General features: G+C 41.5%; 1 protein-coding gene across 2 annotated transcripts in view; it reads left to right on the top strand.

Annotated features, from left to right (window-relative positions):
- The first annotated feature begins 11,217 nt into the window (after positions 1 to 11,217).
- The window catches only part of GRAP2 (GRB2 related adaptor protein 2), a 331,850-nt gene continuing 328,353 nt past the window's right edge, over positions 11,218 to 14,714 (top strand). The window contains exon 1 of one of the 2 annotated variants that reach the window (XM_069736901.1): positions 11,218 to 11,314. The gene's annotated coding sequence lies outside the window, so the exon portion shown is untranslated. The remainder of the gene's footprint in view (positions 11,315 to 14,714) is intronic. The other variant, XM_069736902.1, reaches the window with a different exon arrangement.

The raw sequence follows: 14,714 nt of genomic DNA, 5'->3' as shown, positions 1-14,714 counted from the left end.
GAAAAATTCCTGAAAACCTTTCTATAAGTGGTGGTAACATTAATTGTCTTGGGTGCATGGACTGGTTTGGGGTACATGCTCAATCTGTAGCCTGAGTGAGGGACGAGTGTGAGATTGAGCTGTAAAGTGGCATTAGCTTCTTGGATTCACAAAGTCTTAAGGCCCCGTCACACATAGCGAGATCGCTAGCGAGATCGCTGCTGAGTCACGAGTTTTGTGACGCAACAGCGATCTCAGTAGCGATCTCGCTATGTGTGACACGTACCAGCGATCAGGCCCCTGCTGTGAGATCGCTGGTCGTGTCGGAATGGCCTGGGCCATTTTTTGATCGTTGAGGTCCCGCTGACATCGCTGAATCGGCGTGTGTGACGCCGATTCAGCGATGTCTTCGCTGTTAACCAGGGTAAACATCGGGTTACTAAGCGCAGGGCCGCGCTTAGTAACCCGATGTTTACCATAGTTAAAGTAAAAAAAACAAACGCTACATACTTACCTACCGCTGTCTGTCCCCGGCGCTGTGCTTCTCTGCTCTGGCTGTGAGCGCCGGGCAGCCGGAAATCAGAGCGGTGACGTCACCGCTCTGCTTTCCGGCCGCTGTGCTCACAGTCAGTGCAGGAAGCAGAGCGCCGAGGACAGACAGCGGTAGGTAAGTATGTAGCGTTTGTTTTTTTACTTTAACGATGGTAACCAGGGTAAACATCGGGTTACTAAGCGCGTCCCTGCGCTTAGTAACCCGATGTTTACCCTGGTTACCCGGGGACTTCGGCATCGTTGAAGACAGTTTCAACGATGCCGAAGTCTTTCCCCTGATCGTTGGTCGCTGGAGAGAGCTGTCTGTGTGACAGCTCTCCAGCGTCCGAACAGCGACGCTGCAGCGATCCGGATCGTTGTCGGTATCGCTGCAGCGTCGCTAAGTGTGACGGGGGCTTTAGGAAGGTCTGTCTGTGACAATTGGTTTCTCGAAATTCAACACAAAATGCCACTTTTAATGGCTACTATAGTCGTCGAGTTCATAGTAGAGCACCTCTAGCTGTTGTCACCTGCTGCAAACGTGATACAGTTCATAGCCAGACTCCAGCTTCTGGCAGGGTTCCTCAGCAGTTTTAGCAAATTCCTCATGGGCAATGGTTTCCAGTTCACTAGTATTCTTGGTTTTAAAAAGTGCGACCTCTTTCCTCAGATCCCACCAAACACTTTTTTTTAAAAAAAACATTACATTGTTAATAAACTAATAAAACAACAATAAAAAACACGTTTCTACAGCATAAACGGTGACAAAGGCCATTGCATAAATACAACGCCGCCACATGAACGTAACAAAATACTGAAAATGAATACGTTTTTATCAGAAAATAAACAAAATCCATAGAGTATAAAAGTAAAACCACGCACTAATCATCCAGTGAAACAATAGGATTACATTTGCCTAAAAGTCACAACCTCCCATCTCTTGAAAAACAATGTTTTTGTGATGTTAGCAAAGACTGGCATGTGCTCAAACCAACACTTTTCATTTACAGTGTATCGGAGCTCTCATTCTCGTAGATCTCTTTCTCCACATCCTAGCAATTACCATCTCGCCACAATAAATGTGTGAATGATTACAGTTTGGAGAGGGGGAGGAAAAGTGTTTAAATTTATAGCTATTAGCATTAAATCTGTGTTGGGGTAACAGTAAACACTACAAGTGAAGAAATAAAGTGGAAGAAATTTTTCAAAAAGTTATACATTTTTCAACGTTTATGTCACATATAATTAGATGAGCCATCCGATGAATAGCATCTCCAACAATTTTGAAGGAGCATCAGGAAAAATCTGTGATATTTTAGATGGAGTATAGTATCACCTGCAAAGTATTTTTCTTGCAGTTTTTAGATGATTAATGTGTTTAGATAATCTTGGCACAGATGATGTAGAACTTCTCCGTTGGTCATCAGTGATACATATATACAAAGAGTTCTTTCTCCCACTGGTACTTTGAAGGTGATCATCTAAAGAGTGGTTTAAAGGGACTCTGTCACCTGAATTTGGAGGGAACAATCTTCAGCCATGGGTGTTTGATTCACCCTTTCCTTACCCGCTGGCTGCATGCTGGCTGCAATATTGGATTGAAGTTCATTCTGTGTCCTCCGTAGTACACGCCTGCGCAAGGCAATCTTTAATGATGGCAGCGCGATAAATATACGGAGAATGTTGGGAAGAGGTTAATACATAATACTCTTTAATTTTTATGTAGCATTTGATTCCATACATGTCACACTGGCAGCACACTGACACAAGGATATCTCATGGACACGGACCACGGATTTCACCAGTAAAGGTTTTTCCAGTACCGAAAACATCAGGACGTGTGAAGGTGGTCTTAAACAGTGCTAAACACACTTGTCACAGTATCATAATGTGCAAAACACTTCAGCATAGAATTTACCACACACTACCTGAGATAATAAGTCTCAGGTTAGGAAGAGACACATGCCTTGAATGTCATTAAAATAGAAAGTTTTCATTGAAAAGGATTCATGATTATATTCAGTTCTAGGGTATATGCACACGTGGTTTTGAGCTCTGCGGATTTTTCCGCAGCGGATTTGAGAAATCCGCAGGTAAAGGGCACTGTGTTTTACTTGCGGATTTACAGCGGATTTTATTCGGATTTTGTGCGGATTGCACCTGCGGTTTTCACCTGCAGATTCCTATTATGGAGCAGGTGTAATCCGCACAAAGAATTGACATGCTGCAGAATGTAACCCGCAGCGTTTCCGCGCGTTTTTTTCCGCAGAATGGGCACTGCGGATTGCGTTTTCTATAGGTTTACATTGTACTGTAAATGCATGGAAAGCTGCAGGGATCCGCAGCAAAATCTGCCACGTGTGCACATAGCCTAAGGCTGAAAACTTTCCCTGGGTTACACTGGCACTTGCACCTTATCATTGCATCAATGTGTTTTGTCCCTACAGTATATTTGATTATATGTATACTTTCAGCAATTTATATCAGTATTTTCTGCACGGATTATAGTTACATTAATTTTTATGGATGCATTGTGCATTTTCTCAGGTAGTGTACTATTAAACAGTAATAAATAGTACACATGAAAAAATATATAATTGCCTAGTAATGTAGCAGCTTCTCTTCATTTTTTCTACCTCCACCTTTTTCCTCCATTTCACTTTAACACACCACATATAAGTTTACTTTCCTTCACTTAGTTCCCTTCATTTTTTCCCCAATATTCATTCCCAGCACTAATTTCACTCCACATCCCAATATCACTTATACACTTTCCATCATCAGCCTTCATTTTTTCCACCTCCAAAGCGGTGTGCGCTACATCTGGCTTCCTGCCTCGATGCTGCCTGGGAAATGTGTCTCCACCGTGGCCGGCTTCACCTCCCCGCCACTTCTGCTTCGAACGTGAGACTACCATCATTTTATAGACAATCATCTTGGCTATCTCATACAAAAATTTGACTTGTAACTATTTAGCATATGATTAGTTATGCAGATTCTTGTCATGTCATTGCATTATTACTGTCTTGCTCTTAAAAATCTAAATTTTTATTTTTATTACTAGATGGCAGCCCGATTCTAAAGAATCGGGAGTCTAGAATCCATATATACTTTATTTATTCAAATGTAAGAATAATACAATTAATAAATAATAGTAAGAAAGAACAAAAATAATAGGCAGTATATGGAGAAAACACCAAACAAAAGTTCAAAATTGGTGTGAAAATGTCACTGAACCACTTCACAACTAAATATATATAGTTTTGGTAAATGGTATTATCATTTTTTTGACGAAATTCGGCAGAAGCTTGAAGAGCAACGTCACTGGGCCCGCCTCCATGCAGTAGAAACTTGCTGTGAGGTAAAAATTCAAAAATCACACCAAAATGGCGGGCGGAGTGTGTCACAGTACGGCACGTTTCTGATTGGTCGCTCGCAGCAGGCGGCAACCAATCAGACACTGGACACTGTTGACGTCACTTATCCCCGGACATTAGCTCCGGACATTAGCTCCGGACATTAGCTCCGGACATTATCTCCGCACATTAGCTCCGGACATTAGCTCCGGACATTAGCTCCGGACATTAGCTCCGGACTTTAGCTCCGGACATTATCTCCGCACATTAGCTCCGGACATTAGCTCCGGACATTAGCTCCAGACAAAGCCACGGAAGTTGGCACAAATTGCAGGAAGTAGTATTCTAGGCAATTAATCTCCGGACATTAGCTCCGGACATTAGCTCCGGACATTAGCTCCGGACATTAGCTCCGGACAAAGCCACGGAAGTTGGCACAAATTGCAGGAAGTAGTATTCTAGGCAATTATATATTAGATTTTGTCAGTATTTTGTAAATCCACCTTTGGCTTTCAAAGCTGCCTGAATCCTTCTGGGCTGCTCTCAATCAGATTCAAACATGTCTTGACTGAAATCTGATCCCAGGTCTCTTCTACACTTTCTCAAAGTTGGTGGATACTGGTCAACTCACTTGGGTATGTATACAGTTTTTTCTTCAACTCTAACCACAAGTGTTCATTTGAGTTGAGGTCTGTAGACTGTGGAGGCCAATTCAGCAACTCTATTTCATTGTCATTGAACCATTTCTTCCCCAATCTCGACGTATGATTTGGATCATTCTCTTGCTTGAACACTATGTCGTCCTTTTCATGCCCTTGGTACTCGAGTGTATGAAATGACTCATCTTGTAGGATACTCACATATAGCTCAGCACTGAGACTACCATCGATCCTGGTCAAGTATCAAACACTTTTGGCTGTGAAACAACCCCATAAGTTCCATCACCAAGCTTGACAGTTCCTTCAACTTCTCAATCCATTAGACACTTTTTCCCATTTCTCTTCTAGATCTTCTTGCACTCATCAGAGCCTTTTCTATGGACTTTCGTCTCATCATTCAAAATCACCCATTTCCAATCTTCAACTGCCACTTTTCGTACTTTTTTGTAAAACTCGAGCTGACACTTTTTATGAAGATATAAGTCAAAGCTTCTTCACCTTTTTTTGGGCCACCATTCCAGACTTGTGTACTGTGCATTGCATAGTGCTGGCATGGATGTCTGTGATCTCACTATTACAAAGCATACAAGCCACCTCCAGAGGTGTTTTTGGAATGCCCGCCTGGGCCGTGGGTACTCGGTACCAGGTCCAGTACTTAAAGGGATGTGTCACGGTGGCGGCGACCCGGTCCATGGCCCTGGGCACCCATGTTAAGAGAAAAGTCTTTAAAGGGGTTTTGTAAATAGAGTTTGCTTGTGATGTCACCTGTGGTATTCGGTCAGGGATGACCGACTCTGCTTAAAGGGGTCCTCTGGGATGATGTTGTGGCAGCAGGGATGGTATGGCTTCCCACAGGTGAAGCTGGATCCACAGGGCTCCCGGTGTATAGATGGAGATGATGGGTAGTGTAGAAAGATATGGAGGACACAGGTTTGCAGTCTCTTTACCTGGTTTACTGAAGACTTTTAGGCAGCCACAGTCCAGGGCACCAGATCACAGATACAGACAGGATCCGGCCGGCTTGGAAGCGAGTTCAGAGTCCCCTTTACCAGATGGAGTTAGAAGCCTTCCTACTAGCGCTGTGGTGTAGTTCCTTGCTGCCTGTGGCCTCACACAAGGTCCTCACGTGTGCTCTCTGTCCTCCTTGAAGGTTGGACACTAATTTGTATGACAGGTGGCTCGAACCTTTACACAAGGCCTCTATCACGACCTGGGCTCTATGCACCACTATGCCTCTAGGTGTTACGGTGGACAGGTGACATGTAGTCCAGCTGTCCTGCTGGTTTCTGCTGTGAGCCTTGGAGTCCCTCACAACCTCGGTCTCCCGGCTATCAGTGTCTGCGCTCTGCAAGGAGGTAGCTCAGTCGCAGCTATTCTCCCAAGTTCTTTACTCTCCTTTGCTTCACTTCTCCTACATGCTCTCTACAATCCATTCGGCTTTCTCTTTCCCTTTTCCAGGAGCTGCAACAGCCTCGTGGCTGCATGGCCCCTTCAGTTCTTCTGACTCTCACTGCCTGACTGCTCTCTTCTCTGTCTCTCTGACAGACTGTCTGACTTTCCCTCCAGACCAGAATATATATAGGGGAGCCACCCACAAGCTGGATCAGAGCTCCCCCTTCTGGCCTGGAGTGTGGGCATGTTGTATGCTTGTGTGTACCTAATAAAGAAGATCCTCCTTTGCTTCCAAGCGTGACATCACTCTCCCTGGGAGGAAAGCAATGCCACTGTGACACCTGGGGTGTCACATTTTTGTTGCACCATAACTGATAGACCTTGTGATGAGCCGACTTGACTTCAAAATTTTCCATATTCATCCAGCTCTTGGCTTTTGAATAGATGGACGGACTTTGTTTCGTATTCTTCCAACTGTCATGGCATTTTTTTTTGAAGTGTGGCAATATTCTTGGCTGATTGACTACTATTTTCTTGGGAACTCTCCTTCATGGCTGCTCCTTGATTTGAACCAGAGACCTTTTGCTTGGAAATCAGCCTAATAACACACTGACCTATTAGCGAATGTGAGAAGAGGTTGTAATTTGTAGTATACAGGAAGGAAAAGATTTTTACATCACAAGGAGCAAAACAGTAACAATGCAGTGACATGACGAGAATCTGCATAACTAATCATATGCTAAATAGATGTAAGTTAAATTTATAAATTATTAGCCAAGATGATTGTTTATAAAAGGATGGCAGTCTTACGTTCGAAGCAGTAGTGGATGGTGAGATTGGGAGTCTGAAAGTCAAAAGTTCAAAACATTATTATTGTATTGCTGATCATCAGTGTATACCGGTTGGCTAGTCAGTTAAATATCTTGACAGGAAGACCCATGCTGAGGATTTGAGATTTGTAAAGATTATTTTTGAAGATAGACATTTCGGTAAAAGATTGAATATTATTTAAGATTTTCTAGGAGGTTCAAGTCAGGCGACTGACACATCCACTACAAAATCTTCCAGGATTTCTTCTGAAACCAAGCCTTGATGGACTCTGAGGTATGCCTGTCTTCATTGTCGTGTTGGAAGGTTCAATGACATCCCAGCTTCAGCTTCCTCACAGGAGGCATGATGTTTTTTCATAGGCTTCATTGATACTTGATTGAATCTACCTTGACCTTCCCATTGTGCAGGTTTCTAGTGTAACAGGAAGGAATGCAGCCCACAGCATCAATAATTCACAGCCAAGGTGCTCTTTTCAGCGTATAACTTCCCTGTTCCTCCTCCAGACAGACCGTTAATCTATATGTCAGAAAAGTTTTGTTTCATCACATGATAGAACAGAATCCACAAACTTCTTGTGATTTTTGTCAGTAGTGGTGTACGTCTTTAATATTCATAGATTGCATGGAGACCTTAGCATTTAGTATGTGCTTACCTATACAATTTGAATCCTTAGCGTCTGCTGTCCCCAGTTCTTCCTGCAATCTTATATAGTGATTTCGACCATCTGCCTCCTCAGGTGGCAGCCGGTAATATTTTCCTCTTTTTGCCAGGTCAAGATAGTGTAATCACTGTCCCTTTAAAGGGGTGGACTGAAGGCAAAGTGATTTTTATTCTAAATCTTCATCTATTTAGTGCCGGAACCTAAACTAATATTCTTGCATTAAAAATGTCCTATTATTCCGTAACTACACTATCTAGCTGCTATTCTATTTTTTTTTCACTTCCTTTTTGATGAGGCTTTGAGAATCCCAGCGCATCAGGAGGCAGAGGCTGTGGTCTAGTCAGAAAGGAAGTACAGTATGTCTTTTTTCTAAGCTAAACAAGCCCAACTTTTCCAACCTCTCATCACATGAGAGGCCTTCCATCCCTTGTAGTAATCTATTTCCCGCTCTTGAACTGATTATAATTTCTGAATATCCTTTTTAAAATGTGGAGCACAAAGCTGGATCTCATATTCTAGATGTGGCCTGACATGTAATTTATAAAGGGGTAATAATACGTTAAGATCGCGGGATTTTATCTCTTTTTTAGACATCCTAAAATCTTGTTTGCTTTTGCAGCTGCTGCTTGACATTGAGTACTACTGCTCAGCTTACTTGTAACCAGTTCTGTAGTCCCGAATATACTCCCATTTAATGTATATGCAGCAATAGGATTACTCCATCATAGGTGCATCCCTCTACATTTATCTACATTAAATTTCATCTGCCAAGTATTTGCCCATTCAGTCATCTTATTCAGATTATTTTGCAATATTGTAATGTCTGCTGTTGGGAATGCAGCATCAGTGACTAGTGGTGACAACATCGATGTTACTACCGGTCCCTGAGGCTGCATTCCTAGTCAGCAAATGAACTGCAGTGACCTCGGTGAGATCACCTCTCGCACAGTGAGAAAATCTCATGCACCTTTTCTGGGCAGTTGTGGGCTGCTATTTTTAGGCGGGGGGTCAATATCCATGGTCCTTTACCAACCTAAGAATACTAGCCCCAGCTGTCTGTTTTAGCTTGGCTGGTTGTCAAAAACGGGGGTGACCCCACACAGTTTTTTTAAATTATTTATTTAAATAATTAAAAAATCGAAGCGGGGACCCCTCTATTCTTGATAACTAGCCTTGCTGAAGCTGACACCTGAGGGTTGCAACCTCAGCTGTGAGTTTTGCCTGGCTGGTTATCAAAAATACAGGGGAACCCATGCCATTTTTTTAATTATTATTTATTCACAGCGCAAGCTCCGACTGATGACTACTCCCATTAGCTGCCGCCTGTTCTTGCTGTTATTAGCAGCAGCCAGCGTAGGTTGATGGGAGCAGTAGTCCCATCAGCCGACGCTAGTGACCAGAGGTAATGATTTTAACCTCCGATCATAGCTGCGGGCTCACATTGTTATTTGACAGCATGGGAACAGCAGCAGTCTGAATGGCGGTAATGATTTTACCACCGATCAGAAGCAGTATTCAAGAGAATGGGGACCCGAACATCCAACATTCAGCATTTAAAACCGAAGTGTTGCTGATTCTGTGGTACAGCGAGCAGTCACAGCTTCAGCATATAAATCCTTTGTATTAATTATGTGGTTCAGCCACTTGTCCACATTTCAGCATCTAAATCCTTTGTGCTAATTCTGTGGTCCAGCCACACTACCTCAGCAAATAAATACTGATTGTTAATTTAGTGACAGGTGACTGACAGGTCTGGGCCTAGGGTTGTGAAACAGCTGGTTAAAGAGGAGAAGGGTACATCCAACATGAATTGGAAAAAGCGAGGTCGTAGTGGAGGAGGAAAGAGTTGTGGTGTTTGAGGTGGGGTAGGTGGTAATGTTACTAAAAGCTCTACTGAACAAACACAGGTTCGTCCTATTCTAAGACAACTGACAACCTATTTTACTGGACGGACTACTCAATTCCCTTTCTTTGCCAGCCTCATGGCGGTATGCCTTGTAGATAATTTTTTGAAATGTGGAGACTCCAAGTTCGGTCTCCATCTCGTGGGTAACCTGTAGAAGAAGGGGTATCAGAGCCCCATTATATCATATCTAACCTGGGTTAAATTGATGCCAATTTAGTGGTGTGTGCCAATATTTTTTTTAAATGTGGAGACTGCAAGTTGGGTCTCTCCATCTGGTGGGTTGCCTGTAGTGGAAGGGGTCTCAGAGCACCAGGCCTACCCCTGTCACTTATCCACCTCTTACTGACTAATTTATATGCTAGAAATGCTGTGTCAGACCCTGTCCCATTCATCCATGCTGCGCTATTATAAAACTTCTACTGTGGGTCAACTGATGCCACTTTTCATGGTGTCTGACTCTAACTTTTGGAAGTGTTTGGACTCTAAGTTGGGTCTCCTTCATGTGTGTTGCCTAAATTTGGCAAGGCTCCTAGCACAGTAGGCCTACCCCAGTCCTTCACCACCTCTTAATTTCAACTTAATTTTGAAGCTGCAAATGCTGGCCCAGAATCCGTCTCATGCATGGCCCATGTCTGACTGCTACGCCATTATAAAATTTATACTGTGGTTCAATTTATGCCGCTTTTCCAGGTGTCTAACCCTAGTTTTTGGAAATGTTTGGACTCCAAGTTGGGTCTCCTTCATTGTCTGTAGCAGTAGGGATCCCAGACCAACACACCTGCAAGTACTTTCAGTCAACTACCTGTGTTACTATCCTTAAATGTTTCTAACATTAGTGGTCTACCAAGCTTATATTTGTGCCAACTGAGTGTGGCTGAGAGAAAAACAGTTTGAGCTAGCTGCTGCATGAGGTATCAGGATTCCCAGCACAGCAGGTCTACATTGGTCCCTCACCCACCTCTTAATTTGAACTTAAATTCAAAGTTGTAAATGTTGTCCCAGACCCTGTCTCTTGAATGACCCATGACTGACTGCTGCGACATTATAACATTCCTACTGTGGGTCAATTGATGCCACTTTTCCTGGTGTCTGCCCCTAATTTTTGTAAATGTTTGTTCTTCAAGTTGGGTCTTCTTCATGTTTGTTCCTGAAATTGGCAGGGCTCTCAGAGCACCAGACCTACACCTGTCACTCATCCTCCTCTTACTGATTAATGTTTCAGCTAGAAATGATGGTCCAACCCTGTCCCAGGCATCCATGCTGCGCAATTATACTATTTGAACTCTCAGTCAATTGATGCCACTTTTCCTCGTGTCTACCTCTAACTTGAGCTGTTTTGGCAGCTTTTGAACCCCCCTGAAGGTGCTGTCATTGCATTTAACTTTGACTTCCATTGAACTAAATGGGGTTTGGATAAGTTCTGTGAACTGTTCTGCAAACATCATGATTTTTGCCGATCCCAGCCGAACCAAACTTTAAAAGGTTCTCTCATCTTTAGTATTGAGACTGCAGCACTCACTAAAAAGTGCCATTTTGTGAAGAATTTGGCAAATCCACTTGTACATGAGTTTCCTTGAGCTATTTAAATTGTTTTTGCTTCACTGGTTTGTTGAAAACAAGGGAAAGTTTATAAATTTTGTTAATTAACCTTATTTGCAAAGGGGGTTGAAACATTTTGATCGCAGCCGTATCTTGCTCTGAAAATTCGTGCTCTGAATATTTTGCTGTTGTGCAGTGTGTGTGTCTGGGGATTACGGAAGAACAGAAAAGTGCTAACTTTTGTATTTATTTCTTAACCACTCAGTGCCGTGATCTCTGTGAGATTTCCTGTGTGGTTTAAACGACTTGTGATTGGCGCATAGTGGGGAATGTTACACAGGAGAACTTTAGAGTACAGTTACATTCAGGAAGATAGAACTGACTCTGAGGAACTATGTCAATATCTTAGCATGTGAGGTCTCGAATTTAACGCAGAAGACATAAGGTAGCAGCAGTAAAGGTAAGATGCAAATACTGTGCATTGATTTATAATAGGGGAGGGTCAAAGGGTTTCCCTACTTGCATAAAAATCTTTTTTTTTTTGCCATGGATTGATGAAAAATAATAAACAGAGGCATACTCACCTTCCAGCGCCCCTTGCGGATCCAGCACAGATCTGTCTACGAAAGTGGCGTCTGAAGGAGTCTATTCTTGGCTGTAGCGGTCAGGTGACTAAAAGAGCGTGTCATTGGAGAAAAAACCAATGACATGCCCTTTTAGTCACCTGACTGCTGCAGCCAATTACAGGCATCAGCGGTCTGGGGAATTTAAAGTAAAGCAGGCACTGCTTCCAGAGTTGTTGCAGATCTCCCCTTATGCTAGATCCATAGGGGTCCTGGAAGGTGAGCATTCATTATTTTTAATCAATCAATCCATGACATATATATATATATATATATATATATATATATATATATATATATATATAACCACTGGTGAACATAGATGGAAAATGGCCTCTGTAAAAGAACAATTCATGGGCTCTTTTCAGTTTAATTTCACCTTCTTTGAAGGGGGTAGTGGCGTTCTTACCGGTAGTGGCGTTCTTGAGACCCTATGCTGCTGCACAGGTTGCACCAGTGATATATCCGCCCCTATATTTTACTGTCGGACAACCCCTTTGAAGTTTCGAGGTTATGTAAAAAATGTTTTTTTTTTAGCAATTTGTGATTCACCAGGCTGTTCAGTGATTATATGGTAAAGGAATAGAGTAATTTGCATTGTGAATGATGAATATTTCATAGATGGCTAATCACAATGAACACAATGAATCACTACTGGGACGCTCGAGAAACACTAGAGATTTGGTTCATAAAAGCGCACAATCTATAACCGCAATCCTATAGGAATGATATAAAGTGATAAACCAGCAGACGGCAATAGAAATCAATCAATGTGCTCTGCTGATCCATCCATTACGGGAATAACTACTGTAAAATAGGGGAAGATGCAGACGGACGATACAGATTGTCAGAGAGGAACTATTACGTGACTTGTATGAGTTATTTACATTTCTTCTCATCAAATCCACAATTGTTTCTGTAGTCTTGATCACGTGTACTGGAAAATTTCTGATCAGATCTTAAAATAAAAAAAATAAGCAGCATATTACGTATTCTCGTGATTTTTTTTATTCACATATGCCCTATTGTATGGGTCAGATCCATGGCACATTAACTGCATATTAAATTAGGCCTCTTTCACAAAGGCGGATTAGTCATCTGTATTAAGGGTTTGTTCACATGCTGCGTTTTGCCACTTTTTTCGAGCTTTTTAGCCGCAAAAAAACAAAAAAAAATGCTTATTTTTTCTTGGAGATTTGAACCATCAGAGAGTTTTTTTTCTAATCTGCAACGTGTCAATTCTTTCAGTGTTTTCACAGTGTTTTTCACCCATTCAAATGAATAAGAAAAAACATTCACATAATGAACATCAAAAACGTGTTAAAAAAAATAGCATATTTTAGAGTTTTTCCTGCAGATATATCTGCTGCAAATAGTCAACATTTGCAACGTACCTAAGCTACAGCCAAAACCTTTCACTCTTGGCAGTAAAAACGCTTCTGTAAAACGGCGCACAAATTGATTTTGACTTGTTTTCAAGTGGATTACATGTGTTACTTGACTACAGTACATGTCAATAAAGTTAGTTTTATTTAGCAAAAATGCTACAAAAACAGCACACATTTTATGCTGAGTTCTCTGGAGCGTTTCTTCACTATTTCATCGCTTTCTATGGGTGAAAAATTGTTGCAAAAACAGTGAAAAAATTGAGATTTTCAAAAATGCTACAGTACTCAAATTCAATCAGGAAAAAAATATCTGCACGTGCATGAGATTTCTGAAATCTCGTAGCTTTTACTGGTATAGTAAAATAAAGCTTCTTTCTGCATGTGTGAACATAGCTTTAATCAGTTTTTCATGGACAGATATATAATCAAATGTTGTTTGGGATTTTTTTTTTCTGCAGATATTTTTCAAAAAATGCAGCATCTGTTATATTTATAAAATATGCTAAGGAGAGTGCTTATAATATAGATGCCATCAGTATCTGATCAGTATTACATCAGTATTGGATTCAAGCCATAATTGCATTTATTACTATTTTTTTCTATTGGGCAAAACATTTCCATTTTTACCTAATAGGAAAAAAAAGCGATGAATGAAAATACAGATGCAAAAACTGATGATATACTGATGGTATACTGATCACATACTGATCACATGCTGATGCATCCTTTTCCATTATATGTCCGTACTGTGGATCTCCGAGTCACGAACGATTAAACCGAATGATTGAAATCCTATAAAAATTTGGATTGTGCTCAGATCAATGTTATTCAATGAGGCAGAGCAGAATTTTCTTTTTATGGCTGCGTATGAAACATCGGACTGCACTCGGATGTCATTCGCACAGAGTCAATAGAGAAGATGGAGACATTTTTGTTTTCCAACTACCCAGCATCTGTGCTGCGATTCTCTCATGCCGAACACAGCTGAGAAAAAATACTCAGATCTGCACTGCCTCATAGAATAACATTGGTCTGAGTGTGATCCGAATTTTTCTCTGATTGCACTCGTCCAATTTATACACTCGTGTGAGTGAGGCCTAAGTCTACGGTCACACTAGCAGTATTTGGTCAGTCTTTTACATCAGTATTTGTGAGCCAAAACCCGGAGTAGAACAAACATAGGGGAAAGCTGTAATAGAAACACGTCACAAAGTCTGTATTTTTGACCCACTCTTGATTTTCGCTAACAAATACTGATGTAAAATACTGACCAAATACTAATAGTGTGACTGTAGCCTAACACTGACATTTCTGCAGCGGATCCTCTAATGTATTTCCTAAAGGAAAATCCAACCTATTTTATTGTTTCCTACAAATGTAATTTTTAGGGTAAATTTAGGTGTGCCACATTTGTTGGATTTTCTAAGTCTGAAACTCCCTTTTATATATCTGAAAAGGGTTATTGCAGATCTGTAACAGATTTTACCCTCATTTTGCAAAGGATGAAATCTGCTATGAATTCAGCAAAAACACACACAAACCTACACACACATTGTCACCAGCTTATGTAGGAGCGTTAACAGAACAAACGTACATAGGCTATAACCAAACAGCAATTGTTAATTTTAAAGAAAACAAATGAAAAAAAATGCTTGGGCTCCCGCGTAATTTTAATAACCAGCAGAGGGAAAGCCGATGGCTGAGGACTGATGTTAATATTCCGGGAAGGAGCCAAGAGCCATAAAAGCTCCCAAGCTATTAATATCAACTCACAGCTGTTTGTGTAGCCTATACTGGCTAGCTTACAGGGGGACCCCTGAAAAAAATTGACATAAGGTCCCCCTATAAA

This window comes from Ranitomeya imitator, chromosome 8, assembly GCF_032444005.1.
Source record: "Ranitomeya imitator isolate aRanImi1 chromosome 8, aRanImi1.pri, whole genome shotgun sequence".
Classification (NCBI taxonomy): Eukaryota; Metazoa; Chordata; class Amphibia; order Anura; family Dendrobatidae; genus Ranitomeya; species Ranitomeya imitator.
The sequence above is the reverse complement of the archived record's forward strand: the minus strand, read 5'-3'. Positions and strand labels throughout refer to the sequence as shown.